This window comes from Panthera onca, chromosome A2, assembly GCF_046562875.1.
Source record: "Panthera onca isolate mPanOnc1 chromosome A2, mPanOnc1 haplotype 2, whole genome shotgun sequence".
Lineage (NCBI taxonomy): Eukaryota > Metazoa > Chordata > Mammalia > Carnivora > Felidae > Panthera > Panthera onca.
Genome location: NC_138340.1, coordinates 150,137,076 through 150,152,164, shown reverse-complemented (window position 1 = coordinate 150,152,164; position 15,089 = coordinate 150,137,076). Strand labels below are relative to the sequence as shown.

Here is a 15,089-nt window from a genome sequence, read left to right as displayed (position 1 = left end):
CTTACAATGAGCAAAAACAAAGCAAAATAACACCCAAAGTGGAATGATCCTGTTCCTCTTCTGCACTTTTAACCAGTCAGCACTGCCTATCACTCTCCTCCACCCCAGAGGTATGCGCTGAGACCTAATCCAGAGCCTTGAGCTCAGTCAATGTGAAGCACAAAACACTGACATAAGGAATCTGTGCAGCAGTAGAGCTCAGGCCTTATGCCGGAACCTAGAATCATCCAACTCATGTAACAAAAGGCGAAACCATCAGTGTGTGTGGCTCTGAAAAAAACCACTGGTTGGGGCACCTGGGTGTCTCAGTTAAGCGTACGACTCTTGATTTCAGCTCAGGTCATGATCTCAGGTTCCTGGGGTTGAGCATCCCCTCTGACACTGTGCTGATAGCAAGGAGCCTGCTTGGGAGTCTCTCTCTCTGCCCCTCCCTGACTCTTCCGCACATCCTTTCTCCTTCTCTCTCTCAAAATAAATAAATAAACTTTAAAAAAATCATTGGTTGGTGTCATTCCTCAGCATTTAAGGAAAATCAGCCTCTGCATTATCCATCTGCGCATCCAGCTGAAAGAGTAGCCCGTGGAGGCTGCAATCCAGTGGACAAGATGCCAAGCCCTTTGCACTAGAAAACTGGTATAACATCACACTTACTGTTTATCATCACCCAGTTATCAGTCTGTTTTTGTCTTGGAAACTGTAGACATCGGCAAACGCAGCAAAAAAACAGTGCATGGGGGACCATTTTGTGCACAGGGCCCTGGGAAGGGGCAGTGGAATTCCTCTGATCAGTCTCCTTTTGACTTTTTCCCATAGACCTTGTTCCTGCACTGAAATGTCTGGAATGCTTGGTAGGGACGAAGTGGGTTGATCATAGGGCAATTACGCTTCTATCATCACTGAGATCAGCTGTTTGTGGACTAATTTCCAAGCAACTAGTGACATCACAAATGGGTTAAGAATACACATACACAGCACTTTTATAGTAAACAGAGCTTTCATATCACTTTTCTCAATGATTTTCATGGCAAATCCAGAGGTCAGTAAGACAAGTGCCATTTGCAACACTTTAAAAATGGGACTTAGGCCTAGAGAGTGTAAAAGGTTTACTTTACCTAAACCCTTTTAGATAGCGGTGGGTAGATCAAGATCCTCTAATCTGTTCTTTTTGCAAAAACTCCATTCTTCTTCTATTTGGCCACTAACAACAAAGTTCATTTTGCAGGAACTGGTTATTTTTCATTTTAGGACAAATCAATCATTACATTTGTTTTTAGAAATCATATCAACCCACTGTTTAATTCCCAACCAGTACCATGGGCTAAAATTTTTAAAATAACAATCTCAGGAATTGATTCTCTGTGGGCCTTTCAATTTGACCTGACTTGGCAGTAATCACCTAGTGGGGAGAATGTAAAAAGTGACAAACCCTACAAGCAACTGTCCTTACCTCACATTAATAGAATGTTGAAACAAGTCTATCCAGGCACGGTGGTACACCGCAGCAGATTTCCATACGGAGTCTCAATCACAGCATGACTACTGGTGACATGTGTCACCAGAAATTTGAGTTTTCACATGATTTACCTTTTAAAACATTAGGAAGTACTCAAGGTTATCCCTATAAACTTGACTTCTCACTCCCACTTGAGTGGAAGAAAAAGGCTCACCTATGTGTGTTCCTATGAATCTCACTCCTTTGCATGTCATGTGGAGAAAATAATTTTTGTCATTTGCTCTTCTACTTTTCCCATTTCATGAGACAGTTAAGTCAGACCCAGTTTGGGATTCTCTTTCCAGTTACTAAATGGATGAAGAGAGGCAGGATCTCTGTCCTCACAGAGCTAACTCTTTAGGGGGTTAGTATTAACCCACTAATAAAACCCATAAATAAGTATTAAAGCATTTACATCGTATTCACTTCTTCCTTTGGACTGAGTTCTTTTTAAAAAAAAAAATATTATTGTGGGGCACCTGGGTGGCTCAGTCGGTTAAGCTTCCAGCTTTGGCTTAGGTCATGATCTCGTGGTTTGTGAGTTTGAGCCCCACGTCAGGCTCTACGCTGACAGCTCAGAGCCTGGAGCCTATTTCAGATTCTGTGTCTCCCTCTCTCTCTGCACCTTCCCTGCTCGTGCTCTTTCTCTCTCTCTCAAAAATAAATGAACATTAGAAAAATTTTTAAAAATATTATTGTGGTAAGAACACTAAACATGAAATCTACCCTCCTCACGTCTCACTTTTGTATCCCTAGTGCTTAGCATAGTTCTGAGCACATATTAATTTCTCTATAAATATAAGTGAATAAGTGAATGAGGTTCCCAGATGTTCAAACCTTTTCATTTCTAAATCTTGATTCATTATTCAGTGTCCTTCTTCCCAGGACCAGACTGAAAGCCAATGCAAGGAGGATAATCTGAATGACACTAGTCTGATACTGACATTTTTACTGGCAATTAGATTAGCTGGTTGATGGACAATATCCCAGCTTCAATTTGGTATAACCACAAACTTAAACCCGAGCTGCTTTTAAAAAAGATGTGTGTTATTAGCCAAATGGAGAATAAAGATACAGATAGGTCAAATGAAACCCATTTCTACATTAATACAATATTTCAAATTAAATAGCCCATAATAAATTTATCTCCAAAGGATAGCACTGTTTAAATATAGTGATGGCTCTATTTATAAGCCAACAAAAATACCAACAGAAACCTCCCCAGTTTTAACATTAATAGTGGAGTTGATTGAATTAAATGAAAAAGATAAATTATTCAATAAAACCTTTTGGGCAATTGCTGGCAGATAACTATTGGGCAGCTGTGTCTCCTTTGAAATGGTAATCCTGTCAATATTTGGGCACAAGCATAGCATGAATAGAGCTAAAATATGTAACTGTAAAACATGTCTTGCAGCCTCAAAAGGAAAAGTTCTAAAATATGCTTTCCAGAGACAACAAATCTTACAAGTTTGGAACACAAAAATGTGATTGTGACAAGTTATTGTGCCAGAATGAAAAACCAATGACTGCGAATAACAGAATGAAGCCTACGGACAAATGCCATCCCATAACCTTGAACAGAACTACAAATACATTATATGGAATATACTAGAAGACTGAAAGAGGAAAATTTAGCCAGAATTTAAATGCTATCGAGACTGCAGAGATTGACTGTTTAGGGAGTGTTTTTTTTCTTTTCTCTGTGCTCTTTCATTTCCTGATTTGGCTCAAAAGGAACAACTCAGAAATGAAAACCAAAACTGTCATCATATTTTTAGGATGTTTGAATCCAAAGGAGGGAAATCCAGGAGTGCTGGCACTTGGTCGTAAGCTCCCTGAGTGAGCAGGGATCTTGCATCTTTATACTGCTCTGTGCCCTCAGAGTAACGCACACAGTCCTCGACAATTACTTACTGACAGAATGAAATACTGATTGTTTTCAAGACTACTTTTGTTTCTATTTTGCTCTATTGTAAAATGCCCCAAATCATCAAATCTGTAAAATCAGACCCATCTCTGAATGCTTTCTAGATATACATCTTATTATGGAGAATATACAAGTGTACATTTCATCACAGAAAATTTAGAAACTACAGAGATATATGTAGAAAAACAATCATAAAGTCTCTTTCAATCGCTCCCACCTTGAAATTACTTTAAAGTTTCAATATATTTCCTTCTAGTTGTTTTTTCAGCAACACAAATGATTCTCTTTTAAAAGCAAATTTAATGTCATGGATTTAATTTTTTCACTTACACATGTTTTCCTACATCATTCCTATAACATGACTAATAACATCATAGTTTATACAAACATTCCCCTATCACTGGGCATGTAAAGTATTTCAAGTTTCAAATAATGCTGTGATGGACATTCTTGTACATAAATCTTTATCCCATGATATTGATTGCTATGTTGCAAATTGCTAAGTAATATAGAGGGCTTAGTGACTCTTGGGGGATGGGACTGATCATATTTTCTTTCTGGGAATTGTTGTTTCCAAATAACCAAATGGAAAAGTTGGAACAGTATTCACAATGCCACAAAAATATGTGGAGTTGAGAGACAGCAAATAACAACCAGAGAGTATCATCCATTCACTGTCAAGATTATAGAAGGATCCCCCCAAAAAGTTGTATTTAAAAACCTGATTTTTAAGATTGACCAAAGTGAGTCTTCAGAAATGAGGTACTTCAAAGGTGTAGCAAACTAAAACATTAAAATCAAGCACATTGTATGTAGACACACACAGTAGAAGGCAGTAGAGAAAAAAAGTCCTAGTAGTGGTAATCCATAGCATCACAGGACAGTCTCTGATGGACTGAAAAGGTCTGTTGAGGAAGTGCCAACAGTGGGTTTAACGGTTGGGGCACAAACACTCTAAAGATGGGGATTATATATCATACTTTTGTTTCCTCTCCACAACTTACAGAACATTCAAGCACTGCTACTTTTTCTTTCAGCAAAAAGAATGTAATTGAACATAATCCATCTTCCCTGAGCTTTTCCCATCTTAGTAAATGGCACCAGCCTTCACCTAGTTGCTTGAGCCCTGGCCCTGGGGGTCACTCCAGACACTTCTTCTTCTTCTTTTTTTTTTTTTAATTTTTTTTTTAACGTTTTTATTTATTTTTGAGACAGAGAGAGACAGAGCATGAATGGGGGAGGGGCAGAGAGAGAGGGAGACACAGAATCGGAAGCAGGCTCCAGGCTCTGAGCCATCAGCCCAGAGCCCGACGCGGGGCTCGAACTCACGGACTGCGAGATCGTGACCTGAGCTGAAGTCGGCCGCTTAAATGACTGAGCCACCCAGGCGCCCCCAGACACTTCTTCTTTACCATCCATCCACATGACTCCCTGTGCCATAAATTACTAAATCCAGGTGATTCTCCCTTCAGAATATTTTCTTGAAATGGTCCATTTATCTTCATCATTGTTGCTACCACCTGAATCCAAGCCACCATATCTCATCTGGATCATTCCAGGAACCTCCTTATTCATTTCCCTGTTCAAATCTTCTGGCCTTCTGCAAATGAAGACATTTCAGAAAATACTGATCTGATCATGTCACTGCCCTGCTTAAAACACTTCTATAGCTTGGGTCACCTGGGTGGCTCATTCAGGTAAGCGTCTTACTTTGAATTTCAGCTCAGGTCATGATCTCATGGTTCATGAGATCGAGCCCCACATCAGGCTCTGTGCTGACAGTATGGACCCTGCTTGGGATGCTCTTTCTCTTCTCTCTCTGCTCCTCCCCTGCTTGTATGCATGTGCTCTCTCCCTCTCAAAATAAATAAATTAACTTAAAAAAAAACCCACTTCTATAGCTTGATAGCACATTTAGAACATAGGTTCAATTATTTACCATGACATAGAAATGCCATCCCCAATTGAACAGAACTATAAATACATTACATGGAATATACTAGACGATTGAAGAAAATTTAGCCAGAGTTTAAGTGCTATCAAGATTGTAGAGACAGACTGTTTACAGATCACACTGTATGTGATTTGGCCCTGCCTGCCTCCCCAGCTTCTTCCTGAGCCACACTAACTTTTTAAAAATTTCTTGTGTGGCTCCAACTCTTGAAGGCCACCGAGTCTTGGGACATGCTGTTCTCTAACACTAAAATGACTTCCCCACCCCTAGCTCCCACACTAGCACATTTCTCATTCGGCCATTCTTAGTTTTCCCTAAACAGATAAACTCAAAGCTGGAAAAGTATTTGTAATACTCACGAAACACTGATTTTTGTGTTCTAGCTCAAGCATAGGATGAATGTTGAAGACTTCAAGTATCCTAAAGTATCATTTTTTGTCAAGGTATGCTAAATTAAAAATTGCTGTGTTGGATATACAGATTTTTAAGATTTTTACTTTCATGTCACTTTTCTTTACAGCTCTCTGTAAAAAGAGCTCCATGAGGGTGCATCTGGCTGTTGAGCTCCATTGAGAGCTCCATGAGGGTGTGTCTGGCTGTTGTTGTTGTGGTTGTGGTTGTGGTTGTGGTTGTTGTTGTTATTGAATCACTGGTTCCTTAGCACTCTACAGTCACCTGTAATATATTAGTCACTCAACAAATATGAGTGGAGTGAGTGGCCAGCAGTCAAAATATTTGAAAAGAGTGTCTAATGATGAGACAGGGAAGTGTTACAGGTTTATCATCTATTTGCTGGGAGGATATTCATTAACAGCTTGGCACTTAGTAAGTACTCAACATACTGAACAAATCAGTGAATACATGGATGAACATTTATGAGCTGCTGTGACAGAATATGGTTAGTTCTGAATGAAAAGCAAACAACTCTACCAAAGCAACCATCTAAATAACCTAAAAGTTCTTTCCTCTGCTGCTACAACAGTTGACCAAACGTTGTAGTTTAAAAGAGAAAGTATAGAAAACACATAAATATGCTTTCCATTTTAATAGTTGGATCATGCATTATCTCATTTGATTCTTACAGGAACCCTGTGAGATAGACAGTATATCATCTCCATTTGACAAATAATGAAATTAAGCCAGTGTCCATGATTACTTCAGAATGTAATGGATCCAGAACTCAGATGCTAGCCTTCTAACCCAAGAGAGTAAGTAATAAGAGCAAGAGGAGAAAATCATGGGATAGCTGATGTGACTTTGTTCTGATTTCTTCCCCTGCATCTGTGATAAGGTTGGTTGGGCTTTTAATAAATTGATTCAGCCTTTCAATAAGAAACAAACAAATACCCAAATCCTTCCAAGTTTTCCAGCTTCAGAAACTGACTTTGGTCTCAATTGCTATTACTAATACTTTTGGGATTGGTAAGATTTTATTCTTCTTTCCAGCCATGTTTCAAAATATATTCTGAGCCACATTTGTCTCTATTCCTTTTAAACCAGTGAGAAAACGCTCTCAAGAAATTGCATCAGTGCCGAGGACCTACTCATACACCAGCTGTGATTTGGCTTATTGCCATATAACCTAATATGGCCAAGAAAATGTTTGACTGGAACAGAGTGAGGATTGCCAAACTTGACTTTTAGTAAGAAAAGTGCCACAGAGTCCTCTGTTTAGATACAGTGTAATTTCAGTTCAGATGCAATGCTTATACGTTCACATCAACGACACCATAATTATACTTCTATGCAGTAACGAAAACCAGATACCTGCCCCCTTTGCCCACTCACAGGCGAGGTGAATAAATAAAAGCTGCCCAAAAAGGCTCTTGGTGGCAGTCTATTGAACACGTTGCCCTTCTTGGGTCATAAAAGCTGAGTGGGGAGACCCAATTCAGATTCTGCAGGAGGTCCTTTGAGTTTGTGGAAAATCAAATAGCTTTCAACAGAAGAAAGGTTGGAAGGAAATTCACCTCCTCCGTCTCCCATCTCAACCCATCACGGATTTACCATCGTCTTCCTCAAATAGCATCTCTAACATTCTTATTTCTTCTTACTCCCAGTATGCTGATAGATTGGAAATATCAGTGTCATCTTAAATGTCGCTCTTTCTCCTACCAGAAATACAATTAATGGGCATTGAATCCAGAATTCTATTTGGGCTGTTCTGGTCACAAGGGCTTTCTTGCTTCCTCTCGCCGCCCCTGTTCCCATCACTCACACACTCTTGTGCTCAGACCATATGACTGTCCTCTGGCCAGACACTGCAGTTTCTTTAGTCGTTCTGAGGCATGAATAAATGCTTTTAAGTCAGACAAATCTGGGTTTGAAGTCCAGATATGCCACTTATGTGCTGGGTGACTTTTGCCAAGTGTTAACTTTCTCTGTGAAAGTGGAAATGACCTACCTTGCGCTGATGTGGGCACTGAGGGAGTGCAGTAGGTACGGTACCAGACATGAAGGAAAAGTGCTGGGTAAGTGTCAGCAAGCTCCCATGTTCTGCTTCTGTCCTCAGTAATCTCAATACATTCTGCACAATACTGCTAGAGTCTTTTCCCCAACCAAGTATGTAGAAATGGAAAGGGGAAAATGTACCCATCGACCCCTGAAATTTGCCCTTTCAGTGAATAAGGGAGCGCTACCTAAATATTCAGTCTGGCCCAAGTTAAAGAAAAACTAATGTCAAAAAGTTTCCTAGAGTTACCAAGGGCATAAGCTCAGGGTGGATGACTATTATGTTTATGTAAACATCTTGACCTTCCTGTGTGTTCAAAAATGGTGAAGACTCCCCGGGCCCCAGCAATCACTTGGGAGAGAATTAAGGCAAAGAGCTAAAAAACTGACTTTCTCCTCAGCAGCACCAGTCTCAGGTAACTTACTAGCCCTCTTTCTCCATAAGACCCACTGATCACCACGTCTAATACTAATTTTAAACTGTGATCTGGTCTCAGCTGTACCGTAATGCCTCTCTATCACTTCAAACCATTCATCAAAGTCTGTTAAACACAGCAGCTTTGTGGGAATGAGGGGGTGAAAAAGGAACTTTGCTGTGCTCAGGGTCAATCTGAGAGAGACTGGAAGGGATCTGGAACAGGAGGTGACAGTAAAACACAGGCATTCCCACCACTTTGTCTGTTTCTTGGGGATTCCCAGAAATACTGAGATGGAGGCCCCAATAATTTTATTCAGTTATGAAAGCAAAGAGCAGCCCAGGAAGAACTGGGTCATTCCGGGTTACATACTTAGGAACAACTAACCAACAATACAAAAATAATATTATAAGTAAAATGTTGGTCATCCTGACTGGTGTAAGTAACTCAGACAACGGTTTCTGTGTGGTGAAAAATACTGGCGAGGTGTTAAAAGACCTCGATTTTTAGTTCTGCTGATACTCCTAACTAGCTGTGTGACCTCGGGCAAGACACAAACTCTGTAGGCCTCAGTCTCTATAAAAGGATGAAGAATGGATTGGAAAAGCTCTGCTACTTGTTGATTAGATGGGCTGAGGTACTCAGGAAAAGCTTCAAAAAGAAGATTGGCTCTTAGAGAAGAATTGAGATTCAGATAAGTAGAAAGAAGAGTGAGGATATCTCATTCATGCTCAGGAAGAGAGCAAAGTCATTTGAGCAGAAACATCCAAGTTGTATTCATGGGTGAACATGTTCAAAAGCCCAGGTGGGAGGGTTTTGGGAAGTGAGTTATATTGATTATGTCCATGGATGTCAATTTTGCACTTTATTGTTTGGAATAGATTGTAAGTACTAGGATTCTTTATGTAAATGGTAGTTGGCAAAGATTGAAAATCAAATTCAAAATACAGAATGAGAAGGACAAAGCTGGAGACTAAACTAAAGAGGAGAGAGGTATGGGGATAAGTTTAGGGCTTCTTGAAACCTGACATAAGATAGTGACAATGAAGCTGTGAAGGAAAAGAAAGTCAGTGAAGGATCTAGAAATGTGCATTTATTTCTCCTCAACATATCCCAGTCTCTTCTGGTTGGTCTGTAGAGGGATCCCTGCCCAGATGCAACACTCAACTCTGACCCTTAGGTCTAAGAACTGTGCTGTTAATGACTAATATATCATTTGGGAGACTAAGCTACAGGAAGAGCCAAGATCATTTTTTTCTGTAAGTATAAAATGACTTTGGGTTATTTTGTGATTAGAGGTCTTTACATTAAGTGCATAATTGAACATAATTTTGTAAATTGTACAAGTCAACAATCAACCACAAATGACTTCATTAAAGCAGAAATCTCCACATTATCCTGAAAGAATATACATATTATAAGACTTCTACAAATCTGACAGACTGTGGAATTATCCTTACACAGAGAGAAAATACACTCATTTCTCTCCTTCTTTATGTTTTATAGCAATTTAAAGACCATGAACTACCATAATTATTCATTAAAATCGATGCTTTGAATAAAGGAAATCCAATGTTAACTTACTAGTAGTGTTAACAAAGTTATTTAGCAAAGCAAATTTGCTTTGACTGGGTGTATAATGCCCTCTCAACAACTTTATGCATTAGAAAGAGACAGAGCTGGAGTCCAAGTCCAAGTCTACGTGAGCTTAAGAGCCCATTTCTTTTCTATTGAACTTCACTGCCATCTTACAAATGTCAGTTGCCTTGTCCCTTCCCCATCCCCTATTCCCTACTATATCTCAATCTTAATGTGTTTAAATGCTAGTTTCAGGCCACATTATAGACCCTCGTCACATTATGGTGAACATTTGGAATGCATTACTTTAAGTGCTAGTACCAAGCTAAAAATGCATATTAGTTCAAGAGGAGTTTAGAGACATTATTGGTTAATAGATTTAAAAGGGTCTCTGAGGGGCGCCTGGGTGGCTCAGCCGGTTGAGCATCTGACCGGCTCAGGTCATGATCTCACAGTTCGTGGGTTCGAGCCCTGCATCAGGCTCTGTGCTGACCACTTGCTCAGAGCCTGGAGGCTGCTTCAGATTCTGTGTCTCCTACTCTCTCTGCCCCCCCCCCCCCCCGCCCCGCCCCGGTTCACGCTTTGTCTTACTCTGTTTCTCAAAAATAAATAAATGTAAAAAAAATTTTTTTTTAATAAAAAAATAAATAAAAGGGCCTCTGAAGGGTTACTAGAGGGGAGGTGGTTGGGGGGATGGATTAAATGGGTGATGGGGATTAAGGAGGGCACTTGTGATGAGCAGTGAGTGTCGTATGTAAGTGATGAATCACTAAATTCTATGCCTGAAACTAATATTAGACTGTATGTTAACTGGAATTTAAATAAAAACTTGAAAAAATAAAAAATAAATAAAAAACAAAAGGGCCTCTGAAGGAAAGAAAAGGAAGGTTGCAAGATAATATTAAGTTCTGGAAGTTTTAAAAAACACCTGGAATAACGCAGATTCCAACAATGGTCACTTCTTCCATCATCAGAGACCTCAGGTTCTAGAATTTGGATTTGACCAAATGAGATATATTTTAGATTCTAACATTTATAGTAGTCTAATGGAGTGAATGTCAAATATTCTCTCTCTCTCTCTCTTTTTGAGATTTTATGGGGGGGGGGGGTGGTGGTGCACCTGGGTGGCTCAGTCGTTTGAGCAACCAACTCTTGATTTTGGCTCAGGTCATGATCCCACCATCATGGGATCAAGTCCCTGCCGGGCTCCATGCTCAGCATGGAGCTGCTTAAGATTTTCTCTCTCTTCCTCTGCCCCTTTCCCCAACTCATGTTCCCTCTCTCTCTCTCTCAACAAAAACAAAACAAAATGAAAAAAATTTTATTTTTAAGTAATCTCTACACTCAGCATGGGGTTCAAACTCACAACCCTGAGATCAAGAGTCACATGTTCCACCAACTGAGTCAGGCAGTCCAAATATTCTCTTCTTTTTGTTGAGAAGCTGCCATCACAAGGAAAACAGAAAAGGCAGAAGTCTTCATGTGTACAATTGAGAAGGTACAGGGAAGAAATTTACATTTATTGTACACTAAATGTGTATACAATACATGTATATACAATGCCACACATCTTTTATTTAATGTTCCAAACAAATCCATGAGGTGTTTTTTCTCCATTTATAGATGAGAACACGGAGGCCTGAGAAGTTAAAAAATCAGTCAAGCATTAGATAGAGGTGGGAGAGTTGGTACTACTCTATTCTTAATCTATTCTCTTTCCACTGCTCCAAAGGGAAACTCTCAGAAAGAGGGAGAGAGAGAGAGGAAAGAAGGGAGGCAGAGAGAGAGGAAGCGAGGAGGAGGGAGGGAGAGAGAAATGAAGGAAGGAAGTGAGGAAGGAAGGAAGGAAGGAAGGAAGGAAGGAAGGAAGGAAGGAAGGGAAGGGAAGAGAAGGGAGAAAGGGAAGGAAGAGAGAAAAGGTTGTTCAGTTACTCAATTATTTCATTCACCGTTGTTTGAACAGAAACAACTGATACCTTAAATCAATCTGACCAACTGCACAAAAACTGGTTGTTTAGATTTTTAAAAGATTTGATTGGAAACCAGTTGTTTCAGTGGCCATACGTAGACCTAGAGTTAAGAAATGACCACCTTTAAGTCCCCCAGCTGGAAGAGTACAAAAGAACCTGGAGGCAAGTCAATGGCAAATTGCCACCCCAAACAAATTGCAGTATGTAAGCTCTAAAAGTTGAATTACCCTTTGAGGATTAAGGTTCAAGACTGTGAAAAATTAAAAATGTTGCCTAGCCTAGGAAATAACCTGTGAATCAAAAATATCATTACTAAGCTTAACTGCACTCCTAATCTTCCACTTGCATGACATCTAAACTGTTTTGTTATTCTTAATGGACCAAATCCCCCTTCTGGTAATGTTCTGGAAATTCTATTTTTGTGGTAATTTAACAAATCATACAGCATGTTCTTTATATTTGGTTTATGTAGGAGTTAAGACCACTTCAAACATACTTTTCTTTCTTAGTCTGATGGCTATTTAATATTGTGTCATTCACTGGTTGAAATAAAAGTAGGTTAATCTGCAAAAATACATGAACACCCAAAAAGGATTGAATTGTATCTTTGAGAAATGATTTTTTTTTCAAAGTCAGACATCAAAGGCTGCATATTGCAGAACGTTTATTTTGAGAAGCTTCAGTCAAAACAGTTTGGAAACTATGAAATGAGTCATTTTTTTCTTAAAGAAATGTAACTTTGTCTATTCCCACTGCATTTTTGGTTTGGTAGGAGACATCTTTATTCCACGGATTTTAAAAGCATGTTTAAGATTCCATAGGTTTAGTATTACATCACTAATGGTTTCTAATGAGATCCAGGCAAAAGCAAGAAGAGAGGAAAAGATCAGCACAAAAGCTGAATTCTACAACACCAAGTACCATGTAAAATGTGGGAAAGTCTCCATGCTTTATCTATATGGCTGAAGCCATCTGGATAAAAAGGGGTAAATCCACATTCTATCAACCAGATGTGGATGACACGATACTCAGTGTTTGACTATTTGGAATCAGTCATCTAAGGGGCTGAATATTTTGCTTTTCATGCAGATGTTTGCTGCCCTTTGGTTATTATGGTCAAAAAGAATCAGTGAAACATGCAAATATCTAGATATTGTATTCACTCTACTGAGGGGTTAAGGCCTTAGCTACTTGTTTCCTTTTGTTCTCATAAACAACTTTTCAACAAAAAACTACACAGATTTGACTTCTGAGATGATGTCTATGTATATACAGGAGAGGAATAGTAAAAATAAATATTCCCCAAGGCTTCAGCAACTCTGGAATTTTAAGGAAGGTCTCTGGAATTTTAAGGAGGGGACAGGTGGGGTAAGCAGGATGACCCACAGTGGAGGTACTATTCCAGGGGAGATCAATTTATTTGGCGAACGATAATGGGCAAATAGGATGAATGGAGGCTCTCTAGAATTGTTGCTTAAGGGGGCTCCAAAGTCGGTACCTTTCCAACTTCCGGATGGGTGTGCTAATAACCACGAACAGTGGTTTAGAGTGTGACAGTGTCAAAATTTCTTTCACCTTCATGATCATTTTTGATCCTCACCAAAGGCCTATTAACATATGTAGTTTTTTATAGACCTACCCACCAATTTCACCTCAAGGCCACTCTACAATTATTGAGTTGGGTATAGAGTTATCATGTGTAAAGTACTGTACTAGTTAGTCACTGGTCAGGGAGGAAAACAAAGGTTAATTAAGGCACAGTCTTTGCTTTCAAAAGAACATACCGGTATAGTCAGGGAGACGGACACAACTAACTATATCGCAAAACACAAAGTTGAGTATAATGCCATACCTATTTCTCTTCAAATGAAGTAGAACGATTTGTTTTAGGATTTGGAGAGGAAGTTTGAAAAGGAGATGGTAAGAGGAGATGTTTTAGAAATTTGAAATACTTTTATATAGTGATGTATCAATGTCAGAAAATATTTATAGTGGGTGTTAGCATTCATTCATATAAAAATTACTGAACACGTACAGCATCCCAATACAAATTTAAAAATTTGTAATGTTAAATTTTGTCAAGTTTCTTATGAAAACCATTATATTATGACATTCAACTGAAGAATAAAACCTTGGCCAATCTACTAAATGTCTTCTTATACCATGCTGCGCAGTAAGCTTGACAAGTGAACTGATCAAATTGATGTCTTGTTCAGACACATGATTCTAGAAATTCTAGAAAGTCTCTCTTCATTTCAATTGCTCATTATTCACCAAATAAATTAATTGTCAGTACAAAGCTAGAAGATATATTACCACATACCTAGAAAACATTACTTTGGGCCCAGACATTGACAAAGTAAAGATAGCTAATGGCACCTCATTAAACAGAAAATTCTAACAATGAATGATTCTGACTTCCCTTCAATACATAATTTCAACAAGCATTTCTGTGCAAAAATAAATGAAAGCTGCCCAAGAACTGGCACCATCTTGAGCAAGAACTTGGTAAAAAGTCACAAAGGTGGCAGTTATTTTGTGACTTTAGTCTCAACAGTTTCAGTAATGGCTTAGAACTTTCCCTATAATATGTGTCTGGTCAATAGGAGAGCTCAGTGTGCCACAGTCTACCTATTTTTTTTTTTTTTTTTTTAGGAATTAATTGCTAAATCTTTGAAGGAAACATGGAAATGATGGTGGATGGATGGATGGGTGGATGGATGAATAGAAAAACAGACAGGGGTTGAAATTTTTGTTGTTTAAACTACAGATGTCATTGTTAGACATGACCTGACTCTCTACTATTATAAAACACAGGGAAATTTGCACACTTAGATTTTTTTCTTGCAGTTCTTCCCTTCTCTATTTTAAAATATCACTATTGTTTTTTCACATTGTTAACGTATACAACATTTACACTTTGTAATCATAATGCTAACAATTGCTTAGCCTTAGTTTTGTATTTAAATTGATTAAAGTATAGTCTAAGATTAATAGAAAACAACTACATTCTAGTGACTAAAGGCAAGAAAATAGTTTGCACTGCTTTCTTCTTTCCCTCCCTTCTACTGGTCATTGTGGTTTCATGTCACCATTTAAATTTTCTAAGGAATGTATCCCCTTATTCACATGTTACACTATTAGTCTTTTTTATAGATTTTTAAAATAATAGAAATGCTAATACATATTTTAAATTCAAAACTTTTACAATTCTCCATTAACCCCAGCTTTCTCCTATCCTACCTCCCAGGAAAAAATATTTAGCCGATATTGCAGAATAACATACAGATATATTTTT

The 15,089-nt window shown here is 38.7% G+C and overlaps 1 protein-coding gene and 1 long non-coding RNA gene across 9 annotated transcripts in view; one reads left to right on the top strand and one right to left on the bottom strand.

Annotated features, from left to right (window-relative positions):
• CALD1 (caldesmon 1) overlaps positions 1-15,089 on the bottom strand; it is a 188,069-nt gene that overhangs the window by 135,009 nt on the left and 37,971 nt on the right. The gene's annotated exons all lie outside the window — the stretch shown is intronic.
• Positions 4,205-7,160, top strand: LOC132679556 (uncharacterized). Its single transcript, XR_009610220.2, has 3 exons — positions 4,205-5,819; positions 6,461-6,584; positions 6,877-7,160. It is a non-coding gene; the product is annotated as an uncharacterized LOC132679556 (long non-coding RNA).